Genomic DNA, 13927 nt, shown 5'->3' with positions numbered 1-13927 from the left:
CTTCTAACTCTTGGTTTAGGTTCAGGTCAGGATCTCAAGGTCTTGAGATTGAGCCCTTCGTTGGGCTTCGTGCTCAGCACTGAGTCTGCCTTAGATTCTCTCCCTCTGCCCCTCCCCCCAGCTCATGTTCTCCCTCTCTCTAAAATGCATAAGTAAATCTTAAAGAAAAGGAAATGTTTCCTCTATTTCCCAGTGTAAAGTGTAAAATTTGTACTGGGATCTCCTTTACATTGCGGCTAGTGACAGGTTGTATATTTTCTTATTCTGTTTTTCTAAATTTTTCTAGATGTATTGGATTTTCTCAATTAAAATTTTGTTTCCTCTTTAATTTTACTCTTATATTATTAATTTCACATCTATTTATTAAGTTTAAATTTATATTATGAAATGTAAGCTTTAAATAAATTATTTTCCTTCCTCATTTTCTAATATATATAACTAGGCTCTAAATGTCTTTGTAAGTCTATCTCTTGCTGCCTCTCACAAGTTCTAATACACTGTATTTTTATTTTCTTTCACTTAAAATTCACCTAAAATTTTCTGATTTTCAGTTTTAGTTCTGTGATGCATACATTTTGAAGCCCTCAGTTTACTTTTATTTATTTATTTATTTATTTATTTATTTATTTATTTTTTATTTTTTATTTTTTTAAATTTTATCAAATTCATGTATTATATATTAAAACATGGTTCTTATGAAAGATAGTATTTATATCCAATCATGTAAAAATACATAATCATATGGAATAGGAAATTGAGAGGAATGAAGAGTTGATATGTTAACACATTCATGAATTTTTTTCAACCTTAAAAAATTCCTCTAAATGTTACAGTATTTATATCCTAACAATAACAGTTCTGACAATTTTTACATGAGCATTTACAAAACTATAAGTAATTTTATTTTTTTTTTATTTTTTTATTTTAAAATTACCTCAAAGTATAGATTCAAATTATTGTGCAATTCAACTTTTAACAGGTAATTAAATTGCTAATCTAAAACTGTAATACTAGTAGGATAAGACTTATTAGAGCTTTATTATGTTGTGGTACCTTCTGTAAACACTCAGAATTGCTGACAGATATTTTATTTCGTTTATAACATGGACCACAGAGGTAAGTGATTTCTAACAAAGAGAATTAATTATTTATCAAGATAATGTACAATATTTAGCTGCCTCTTTCTGTCCATAGGTTTTCTTTACCTAGTCATCCTGCCGCACCTCCTGAACATCTGAAAGAACCTTGGGTATACATGAGGAAAGCACAGGTTGGCTATTGTTTATTTTTTATTTTGGTTTTCCACACCAAGTTCTTTTTTTTTTTTAATTTATTTTTTATTGGTGTTCAATTTACCAACATACAGAATAACCCCCAGTGCCCGTCACCCATTCACTCCCACCCCCCGCCCTCCTCCCCTTCTACCACCCCTAGTTCGTTTCCCAGAGTTAGCAGTCTTTACGTTCTGTCTCCCTTTCTGATATTTCCCACACACTTTTAAATTAAATGGGGATTCTCTAGGTATCTTGTTATTGTATTTTAGCTTAATTCAATTTTGGCATAAATCGTACTCTGAATAATTTTAATACATTTAAGTCTCCCAATCTAATTGTGGATTTTTATATTTTCTTTTTTTTAGTTTTGTTAATTATAGCTTTATGTAGTTTGAAGTTATGTTACTAGGTATATATACTAAGGATTATGATGTATTTCTTTTGGATTTTTCCCTTTGCATTGTGAAATATATACCTTTTCTGTAATCATTTCTTTCTCAAAGTCTTGAATCTCTTCAAATCTATTCATTTTTTTTAAATGTGTTTTCTTCACAATTTGATTTTTAAGGCAACTCTTATGTTTACCAACTTTCTTAGTAGTTTTGTCTCCACTCTAAAATATATATTTCTAGGATTCTGTATCTTCTTTCTTGAGTTTTATCATAGCATTTATTAGTTTATCTAATTAAATACTGCAGTGGGGTCTTTTCATATATTTTATCACATTCTAATTGCTTTTAGGTACTTTTAAAATATTAGTTTATACTTTCATCTGTTTTATCAGTATATTTTTCAATAGTTAAAAAAAATTTCCACTATGGATATTATTAGGTTCTTTGGTCTTTTGTTTTATAAGAAATTGTAGTGAAATTTGACTGTGATACTTTTCTTGCTAATTTTTATATGAATATAATTTGTCTGAATTGTTAGTGAGAGAAATGGCTACAAAACTGCTTTTCTGTCTCATAATAATTAAAAAGGTCTGACTTTATATTCTCTGAGATCTCCTGATTCTTTTCCCTTTCCCTGCCCCTAGCAATTTTTTTTCTTCTTTCATTTTTATTTATCTCAGTATTGAAATCCATATCTCTCATTTTTTTCCAATATGGGGCTTTGTTCTGGAAGAGGGCTTTAGTGGCTATTGTTCTTTTACCTTGACATGAACAGAAGGGGCATGTGGCCTGCCATAATCCCTGTCTCATCATATTCATATCTTTGTGTAATCCTTTCTCTGTGTATGTGGGCAGGGACTGTGACTTTGTGTGTGTGTGTGTGTGTGTGTGTGTGTGTGACTTTTTTTTGAACCATGAGACTATAACAAAAAAAAGGATGATATGCCATTCCTGTGATTACGTTACATTATTTAGAACCACATTTTACTAGCAGACTTGCTAGTAAAGAAGAAAAACTTTCTTCTTTACCTGGCTTTGAGGAAGAGATCATTCCTAAGGGGTCCATCTTGCGAGAAAGTTAGAGTATCCTGCAGAGGCAGCCAACAAGAAACCAGGCTACTCAGTTTTAAAAAGGCAAGGAAATTGATTTTGCCAACAACTTGAATAGGAAGTGTTTCTTCCCCAGTGGAGGCTTCAGATGGGAATGCAGATAGATCAACATTTTGATAGCAGTCTTCTGAGACCATTAAGTGGAGGACCTATGTAAGTTCATGCTCCCAGACTCTGAACACAAAAACTGTGAGATAACAAATGTGTGTTATGTTAAGCCACTAAGGTCATGGTCATTTGTTATGAAGCAGTAGATAACTAATACAGACCTTTCAGATCTTGCTTCAGGACCTGTTTAATTACTTAAAATGTAGATGCACAAAACTCTTCCAACTTCAGCTGCAGCTACAATTCCCCAGTAATTAGCTTTCTGTACTTTTTAGTGAATACTTTTGACAATATTAGTGTTCTGTTCTCAGCTCTGGCAGACACACTTCTCTACCTTCTACTGATGTAATGTTTGCCTTGAAGCTATAGGTGATTTTTCTCTACCCATTGTATTTTGGAGTTTATAGGGATACATTTTTAGTTAGTCTCATTTTTTATATTGTCCATGGATATACATGTATATCTACATGTGGTTATGTTTGCCTTTTTGCTCTCTATTCTGCAAAAGAAATCACATTGCTATCTTCCAAACATTTCTTTATGCACATTGTTAAAATTTGCTGGCTCATGCCAAATTGCTATTCAGACTGGTATACTCTCTAGATCGGTGGAAAACATTTTCAATTACCCAACATTCTTGGCAGCAGCAGGAATTGTTAGCTTTTAACATGAAAATTGGTCGATTTGCTAGTTGTAAAATAATATCTAACTATGGTTAGATTTTCATTTCTTTATTATATTTATGACTTTAAAAAATAATGAACTTTATGAATTTATGCTTTGCTCTTTTTTCTTTTGGGTCATTTGCCTTTTATTGATCTTAATCATTAGTCTATATATTTTGGAGACTAATGTTCTGTATTCATCATAAATATCTTTGCTACATATTCAATTTCTATTTTGATGTTTAATTATGCATTTTATGCATTAAGGGTTTTATTATAATGTAGTTAAATTTATTTACATTTTTCTTTGTAGATTTGTCCTGATTGTATCTTTTTAAAGATTTCTTCTCTTGTCTGTACTTCCAAAGATTTTAAAGTTTGGCTTTTCAAATTCAGATTATTAAATCAAGTGGATTTGATCCATGTACATGGTATGAGATAGGAATTCATTTTGTACTCCTTTGTAATGTCACTTTAGTCATACATCAAGTTTCCATATAGTTTGGTTCAGGTTGTAGGACAATAGAATTGACCATCAACATTAATAATCTTGAGAGAATTTGATATCTTTATATAAATATAAAGTATGGTTTTGTTTTTTTTTGGGAGGGGGTTTTGTTTGTTTGTTTGTTTTGTTTTTACCTGTGGAGCATTCTATAGATCTGGAAAAATGTATAATGCTCATGTATCCACCATTATAGCATCATAGAGAATAGTTTCACTGCCTCAAAAAATCTCTGTGCTTTTGCCTGTGTGTTTTCTTTCTCTCTCCTCCTCTCCATTGGCAATCACTGTTCTTTTTATTATGTCCATAGTTTTGCCTTTTTCAAAATATCAAAGTCGGAATCATACAGTGGATGACCCATTTTTTCTGTGTTTACTTGTTTATTGTTTAGGATGTTTAGGAAGCATGTCTGGGAACTAAAATGTTAACAATTCCTTATGTTTATCTACTTGTTCCTTTGCTATACTGTCCTCTACTTCTTTCTCTTCCCCATATCCTGGACATTTAGTAGGGAACATTTTTATTTTTTAAAGATTCTTATTTATTCATTTGAGAGAGAGCGAGAACACAAGCAGAGAGGAGGGTCAGAAGGAGAGGGTGATGCAAGATCCCTGCTAAGCAGGGAGTCCAATTCAGGGCTGGATCCCAGTATCACAGGATCATGACCTGAGCCAAAAGCAGATCCCTAACCACCTGAGCCACCCAGATAACACTAATAGGGACTTTAAATGGTGGACTTTTCATATTGCTTTAAAAATAGTTTTACCACATATACATGTTTGCTTAAATATGATACTGCTTAGTTTCTTTATCTCTATTAAAAAGATATATTTTATGTAATCTTCTGATATTTGCTTTTTAGTTCAAAATGTTGTTGTGAAATCTTACCAATTATATTTTAGAATACCCTCTTCCCCTTTGTAAACTATTTGGATTAGTGCTGTTATGAATAGTATTGTGCTTATCTCATTTGTAGATGTGCAAGAATTTCTCTTGTTATATTCTTAAAAATTGAATTACTGGTTTATAGGCTATTTAAATGTTTAGCTTTATAAGATAATGCCAAATTGTTTCTTAAAGAGGATATTTTAATTTACACATGCACCCAGGTAATATATGAGATCATTTTATCTATAGTATCTCTAATACCTGGCATTGTTAAACTTCATAAGTTTTACCAGTAAATAATTTACACAGTTAAAAAGATTTTAAAACAACGTTTAAAGTAATAATTTGTATTATTGTATTGTATGGTATAGTATTGCTATGGCCTTCATTTGAGATAGTCAAAGTCATTACAAAATTTTTAAACTTAAACAGTTTCTTTCCTTCTCTCTTCAAATATATATGTAATACATGATCACTTTAGTATTTTTATATTAAAATGTGTATCAAAATTCATTCCCTGCAGCTGGATTTGAGATTTCACATTGATTATTACATGACTCCAGTGAGCAGCATAAGATAAATGATGACACTAAGAATTTCGTAAATCATTTCAGTTCCCACCCTTCTACATTCCAATCCATTGTCCGAGAGCAATAACAAGAGGGCAGATTGATAATATTTTAATAAATTGTTTAAGGTCACATAATTAGTGTATGCAGAAGTATTTGTCTCATAATGATTAGCATCATATTTCTTTGGAATTGACAGTTAAATACTTCCCTTTGGGATGGCCAAAAAGATCAAGGAAAGGATTTCTTTTAACCATCCCAAAGAGATGTAATTTTTCCAATAAGAATATGCTTTTCACTGTTTGACAACTGTTCCCTAGTTTTTTTTCACCATTTGCCAAAATGGCACCTTGGACTCTCAGTATTGTAGGGCTATTTCACTTAAATGTAGCACGTACTCAAATGTTCAGTAATGGCCAATTTTAGGAAATCACTTATTAAGTAGAAGTTTATCTTATACAATATAAAATTAGAAAAACGTTTGGAAAATGTTTTATTAAAATTTCAAAGCAGCATATCAAAGCATTAAACATTTCAAACAGTATCATGGCGGGGAGGAGTGGAAGAGATTTTATGAATATCCTTTTTATACATTTTTTTTTCTTCATAGAGTGATTAAATCTAACCTGAAGGAAATCTGGTTTTTGTTCCACATAAATCCATATTAGCTCTTTGGTTCCAGAATTTGAGGGTTATTATTTTTTCTCTCTACTTTACCAATAATGGATCAATGATTACTTTGAGGAATTGTGAAATGTATTGTCTTATAGAAAGCACATCAATTTGTTGTTCAGTTTAAATTTTTTTTTATAGTCTTAAACTAACTGAGTACGAAAGGAGTAAACTTGACTATCTTAATATTGAGGGTCCATTACAATAGGAATAATTATAGGACAGGAAGTCTTGTTCAAGTGTTATTTCAGAAATCACAGACACTTTTCAAAAATGTAGTAAAATGGAAACAAATATATAAAATTGACTTAACAAAGAATTATAAATATCATGTTATTTTCATTCATAATGGAGCTGTTTAAAAGTTTTAGAACATTTGTCAACATTCATTTCATGTCTTTGTTTTTCAGAACTCTTCCTTCTCTATGTTCATAGATATAATAGTCCTTTATTGGATTATATATTTGTCAAATTAATATTTGTGTTCTGGCTTTTTCTTACATTTTGGCATGGTAAGATACTCCAGGCTCATCTTCTAAATATCCTACTCCACATGTAGAATTGACCATTTCTCCAAGGAGCCTGTTCCTTCTATTTGAGAATAGAATTAGAAACTAGATCAGTGTGGTGGGTGCTCTTGTTGCCATGGAGGTTCTCTGTTTCTATGCCCTTTCAGCTGACACAGAAAGGAAATTTGTGTGTTTGCTAACCAGGGTATATATAAGTATCTGTAAATATTTCTATATGTAACCATTTGTATCTATATTAAGCTAAACATAATACTGATGACTCCAACTCTAATCCATTACTGCATGGATTATTCTAGCTTCCCCCACTTTGCTCATCAGACTATTGCCACTCTATAATGCACCTTACTTCCACCATCTACCACCCATTTACTTAAGTGTTCAGTTCTAGTGTATATATATATATATATATATATATATATATAGCAGTATCAGAATTTGCTAACCCCATATAGCACAGGAAACAATTATAACTACAGCAATTGTGTGTAGTTTTTGTTGGTGGTAGTTTTTTGTTTGTTTGTTTGTTTGTTTGCCTTTAGCCTTTCTGATTCTAATTACTTCTAAATGCCTAGAGCACTACAAATGTCCCCTAAACACTACAGCGAAGTTATTTCATACATTTATAATATAAGTGGGGTTGGTTTGTCACATTCATCATTCTATCCTGGAATCCTCCAACCTTCAAAATGATTTTTTTAAATTTGCATACATTAAGGTTCCCTCTTTATGTTGTAAAGGTCCATGGGAAAGACAAATATATATGGTTATATAACCAGTATTACAGTATCATAGAGAGTAGTACAATGTGTTAAAAATATTCCCTGAACTGCACCTAGTCCAAGACCTTATTAACCACTGATCTTTAAAAAAAAAAAAAAAAAAAAAAAAAAAACCACTGATCTTTTCATCATCTATATAGTTTGACATTTTCCAGAATGTCATATTCTAGTTATGGGCATTTTGGGTTTTACTTCTTTCACTTGGAAATATACATTTAAGATCCATCCATGCCTTTTTGTGTCTTTCCCCAAATTTCATCTTTTGTCCCTCAGTAATAACCCAATAATGGATCATTACATGGATGAAGCCTAGTTTGTTCACAGTTCTTTTGTGTTTTCTTCAGGAAACCAGAAGCCACTCAATATATTATAGGTATTAAATATTTTCAAGTAAAGAAGTTGGTGCTCTCACCATCCTTGGTAGGGCAAAGGAAGCAATTGGCCTCCATCAGTCAGCTTATGGTGAAAAAATTAGTGTTCCACCAGATTCTGTGAAAAGCCACTTCAGGTCTAACGACTCTCTAAGCAAGTTCATGGCAACTCTCAAGGTGTAGGTGGTTTTCAAATCCTCACCAACAAGCTCTTTTGAATCCTATCTCTAACCAAAGTAAGTTTACTACTGTCATTGGATAATATTTGTACCCTCTTTCTTTTTTTTTTCTTTTTTTTTTTCTTTTTTTTTTTTTTTGGACCCTCTTTCTTTTAATATCTTCCAAATCTCTGGAATCAGACCAGAGGAAAACAAATCCAGGTCCATACTAGAAAGGAGATTCTAGGACATTTAGTTTCTCACTCTCTTCTGTAATTTAATGGGACCATAAAAGGGAGGGGTTATATTTGAGTTGGTGGCAGTTAATACAGCACAAGAAGCTTAAAATGTAAAGTACTAAAAGAAAATTGTGATTAAGTACTTAATCTCAGATCTGCCATTCTGGCTTCTCTTGCATTATTATTTACCATGTGTTTTCCTTGATATTTCTGTCTTTCTATTATTGGGAAGGGCTTTTCCAATAGGTTATGCACTTCCCATTGATATTTCACTTCATTTTGTTTAGAGAGTGTTGCATTTTTCTTTGAAATTGGGATATATATTTGTAAGTATCATTGATTACCTGTATATAACTCATGTACTTCTTAATTTCGTCTAATAACACATATAAGGTGTGTATATATATGTATATGTACATATATATATATATGATATTAAAGAGGGCATCATTGTCTTTTTGAAATATCCTTGGATTCGATATGCCAAAACACCCATAAGTATATGGAAAATTTTACATTGCTAATCAACTGGTTCTATAGATTAAAAAAAATACAAAGAATATAGAAGGATACAAAAATCACTAGATAATATATAAAAGAAAAGATTTTTTTTTTGTCTTTTAGATACTCTGAAAACAGCTCCAATTTCTTGATAATGAGATATGGATTATTTTCTTGAACGTAGAGCCTTTAATTGTGAGGGTAGAGGGAAATTATTGCCAAATGAAGAAAAGTCTAGACCAGATAAAGTTGGCAAATACCTTAATTCTGGATTGTTTAGAAAATCATACTACTATCTCTACCATTTTATTTGGCACTATTTTTTCCAGTAAAGTTTCCTGTGGACTTCTCTCCCCTTACTATATTATCCTGGCAGTTGGAAGAGGAGGAAGCATATCGTTGTACTAGTAACATACACATAATTTAAATAATTACTCTTGAAGTTTACAATCCAGTTGAGGAAATGTGAAATTATTAGATTGAACAATCAGATAATACAAACAAATGCAAATCTATCATATTCTAATATAATTTTAATCTTACCCTAGACTTTAAGACTTAAAGGAATGATAATTGGGGTATCTGGGTGGCTCAGTCAGGCATCTGACTTATTTTCATGATTTCAGGGTCCTGGGATCAAGCCCTGCACCAAGCCCCCCATTTTGAGCCCCATGCATTGCATTGGGCTCCCTACTCAGTGGAGACTCTGCTTGTCTCTGCCTCTCCCTCTGCCCATGAGCTCACTCTCTCTCTCTCAAGTAAATAAATACAATCTTTTAAAAAAATAAAGAAATGATAATTATGCTTTGTTCATTTTTGTATTCTCAAGTCATTTTCATATTTCTCTGACATTTAGGTATTAGGTATTCATTAAATACTTGGTCAATGGAATCAGTATAGTGAATAAGACTTGTTTGTTGGTATCATAAATGTAACACACTCTTCCAACCTCTTTTAGGGGATGATTTTTTTTCTATTGCAGGATTTGGGCTAAGGAATGGAATACCCTATCAAATCTCCTGTGGACTATAGAGGATAAATTAAGTAGTCTGAACACAGATCTAAATGATTAATAGGCTGCCACCTACTCTCTAATATAATTTTACTTTGAAGTGTTAAGTTTAAATAGGATTGGTCAAATTTTTTCCTTTGATTTGGTCTGTTATTTTAATAGGTATTTCTAGTTTTTTCTTCATTTTAAGTTATTTTTTTATGTACTCATTCCTTGTTCATGAATTTTGAGGCTACTTTAAATACATGAGCAAGGAAATGAAATAGTGGTATAGCTCACTTATAATGTAAGATATTCGAAAAGATAGTGAGCATAAACTGATGAGAACAAAGTTGTTGGAATGGTGTGAAATGGACTGGTACCAAATGAAATTGGTATAGGGAGGAGTGAGAGCCACCCTGAGTCCTGGAAAGGAAGTGAAGCATGATGGAAGTTGATGGAAGGTAATGGAGAAAAGAAGGGCATTAGCCAAACATTACCAAGGTGATTACCACACTCTGGTGCAAAATCATTCAGTGGAAACACTTTTCCCCATCTATTTCAATTTTCCATTCAATTGGTCATCTGACAGCTACAGTATAGCTTCCCAAGTTCCTTACTAAAGAGAGTTTTCTAAGTGATTTCGAAAGCATATTAGTAAGGGTCAAGGAATAAGAAATTAAAATTGCTTTGCTATTAATCTAGAAGAATGATGGTCAAGCATACATAATAATCTCTAGTTAAATTTAGAGCTGTCTTTTTGCTCATTTTAGGGTTTATGTCCAGCCTTGGGATTGTACCTGGAGTCATCTACGTAAATAGTCTGGATAAAGTCCCACAATTTACAGTGAAAACTAAAGCATTATTAATTTTGTAAAAGTCATAGAGAGCAATCATGAAAGCTGCTTCCAAGCATAGGCAACTGACAGATTGTTTTTGCAGAAAAGGAACTGGATTTACCTTTCACATAGTATTTTCAATGAAGTGTGAAGTTATATAGGGAGTTTTGTACACTAAAGCCATAGACAATAACTGTGCCCCATTACCTCTAGAATGGGCCACATACAATGAATACTTATGTAGGCTATAAATATTGTCATCCACTACTTGGTACATGACTAGATCAAATGATACTTTAAAAGGATGTTTTCAGACTAATATTGATAAACTCTAATTCTTAAAATCTACAAGATTTTTGGCAAAAATATATATACGTAAACTTTGAATATCTTATTCGGAAATACTTCTTTATGTAGAAATATATCCTTATGTGGAAATAAACTACAAGAGGGAATATGAAAAGAGCTAAATATAAATTAATTCTTAAAAAGTCCCCAAAGTGAGTATTCATTTTAGTGTCAGAGGCAATAAGAGGTTTTTGAATTAAAGTTTTTTCCCTTTCCTAGTCTCCTGAAAACTGTTTGGACTATAATATACAATGTTAATTTTTAATAGTGGAGAATCTTGATGTGGTTGGTGAGTAGTTGTTCTGCTACCTTGAACCTGGATAAAAGGTGACTTACCACTCAATTTCAGCATATTTGGAATGGAAAGATATGTATAAAAATATTAAACTATCTATAACATCACCAGTAGCCACTGAAAAAAATACTAAAAGTTCCATTATTTGTATATAGAAAATGTGTGAATTATTGAAATCCATAGAAATTTCATAAACTATAGTTTAGCCATTAAGTTTGCAACTATATTTTCTTAGGTTCCAGAAAAAAAGACTGGACAAAAAATATGCAAAACCCAGAAAATGTATATATAACTTAAACTTTATATATGTGTGTGTGTGTGTGTGTATAACTTAAAAATTAACAATATGTTATCACTAAAGAAAATTTAGAAGATACACATTTTTTAAAAAGAAAAAAATTACGAGTTTCATCAGAGCTAATAATTTATAGGACTCATTTTTTACCATAAGAATTAAGTATTACTGAGAATGCATAAGTGATTTTTTTGTAGATTTATGAGAATATACATAATGAATCAATATATAGTGAGACTGTACAAGAAATATTTATGTTTCTGCTCAGATAGAGCTTTTTCCCGCACCCCCCCCCCCCAGGAAAATTTACTAAAACTTGGGATGTGGACTGAGAGAGAGCCTTGGAAATTATCTATTCCATGAAAACTCCATTGTCATTACTCCAAAGGTATGTGTTTATATGTCAGGCCTGAAACTATGTGGACATACCCTAGGATGTAATGTTTGAGACAACAATTTATTATTGAAATTTAGATTTAGTTTATGCCACATTTAGATGAACTCTTCTTTCTGATTCCTCTTTTGACCTCCACCTCCACCTTCAGCAGCAAATATGCCTTACAATAATGTGTCAGATAATGTCATTCTTTTGCTGACAAACTTCTATTGGCTCTCTTTCAGAATATCATCCAAATTCCTTAACATGACTTATAGTGTCCTAGAAAATCTGGCCCTTTATTATTCCCATATTTAATTTCCCTTTTCTCCTTTAATTCACTTTCCAACCATACCGGTTTGCTTGCTTTTTTTTTTGACCATCCCAAGTGTTTTTCTACCTTGTAGCAGCTGCCCTTAACACTTCCTCTGCCTGGAGGTTTGTGATCCACTTACTTAAAAAAAAAAAAAAATTATTTATTCATGAGGGACACACAGAGAGACAGAGAGGCAGACACGGGCAGAAGGAGAAGCAGGCTCCACGCAGGGAGCCCCACGTGGGACTCGATCCCGGGCCTCCAGGATCACACCCTGGGCTGAAGGTGGCATTAAACCGCTGAGCCACATGGGCTGCCCAATCCACTTACTTTCTTTTAAAATTTTCTGCTCCAATATTAACTTAACAGAGATACTTTTCATGTTTACCTTCTCAGAGATATCTTTTGCACTTTTGAATTTTTCTATCCATTTACCTTTTTCTATTTCTTTACAAAGAATCTCTCATGATCTGTCATTATTATGTATCTTGTTTATTTATTTATTGTTTCTCATTTTCACTCAGATATAAAGCTCCATAATATAAGGAATGGTATCTATCTTGTTCATTGCCTATAAAGTAAATGTTGTTTGTATGAATGAATGGATTTATATATGAACAAAAACACTACAGGTGCACAAAATAAAATATTTCTAGCTTGGCCAAACCATATAGTATTTGTCTTGACTGAATGAGCAAAAGTGATTTTAGTATATATGATAATTGAAAGTAAACTAGACAAAACTGCCAAAAGCTAATTATATATTAATCACAATCTCTTATGTTATTTTTATTAATATTTCTCATTGACCATAGAGAATACTGGAATTTATAATATTCAGAGTAGCACACATTTAGAATGTAAACTTACATAAATTATGCTAATATAGGGCAGCCTGGGTGGCTCAGCAGTTTAGCGCCGCCTTCAGCTCAGGTCGTGATCCTTGGGTCCCAGGATCAAGTCTCAGGTTGGGCTCCCTGCATGGAACCTGCTTCTCCAACAACCTGTGTCTCTGCATCTCTCTCTCTGTCTCTCATGAATAAATAAATAAAATCTTAAAAAATAAATAAGTAAATAATGCTAATATAATAGCAAATACTTTAGTTAGGGAAGACAAGTCCTCACAAAATCATGTTAGAGCATTTGGAAAAATGCCTATAATTTTCAACTTTCATATGAAGATAATTTAATACATTTCATAGGTGATATGGTTTTTTGCAATATATTCAAGCACACATATTAAAAGTGATGTACAGTCTGAATGTTTTACTCCTGTTGCTGTTTGTTTTTTCTAATGGCATTAATATTTATTAGTTAATCTAGCCTACATTTTTTATTTCTCAAGTGATATGAAAAGTCCTTAATTTCCCTTTGAAGTTTGGAAAGAGACAATTAAGAACCACAGGAATCAAGTATCTTGCTCTCCAAGAATAGTAAAGAAGGGCTATAATTTGACAAGTAAGGAAGGCTGGTTAAGGACATCCCACAGATTTGATTAAAACTTTCAAGATTAAATCAGTTCTTGTCTCATTATGAAATTGGCATTGAAGAAAGAGCTGCCTTTTCTAGGCTATGATTTTATAAAGATTTATATAATTTTATATGCCATTCAAATATTGTCATTCAATAATACATCTTTGATCAGAAAAAAAAAAAAAAAGCTTGCGCTGTGGAACATGTCAGAAAAATATTATCTGTATAACATA

The 13927-nt window shown here is 32.0% G+C and overlaps 1 long non-coding RNA gene across 1 annotated transcript in view; it reads left to right on the top strand.

Moving 5' to 3' along the window:
- Positions 1-1095: 1095 nt before the first annotated feature.
- The window catches only part of LOC119867966, an 80184-nt gene continuing 67352 nt past the window's right edge, over positions 1096-13927 (top strand). Inside the window, exon 1 of the long non-coding RNA XR_005369940.1 lies at positions 1096-1270. This is a non-coding gene — a long non-coding RNA (uncharacterized LOC119867966). The remainder of the gene's footprint in view (positions 1271-13927) is intronic.

The sequence above is a fragment of the Canis lupus genome, chromosome 15 (genome assembly GCF_011100685.1).
Source record: "Canis lupus familiaris isolate Mischka breed German Shepherd chromosome 15, alternate assembly UU_Cfam_GSD_1.0, whole genome shotgun sequence".
NCBI lineage: Eukaryota > Metazoa > Chordata > Mammalia > Carnivora > Canidae > Canis > Canis lupus.
This window is presented reverse-complemented; position numbering and strand designations above follow the sequence as displayed.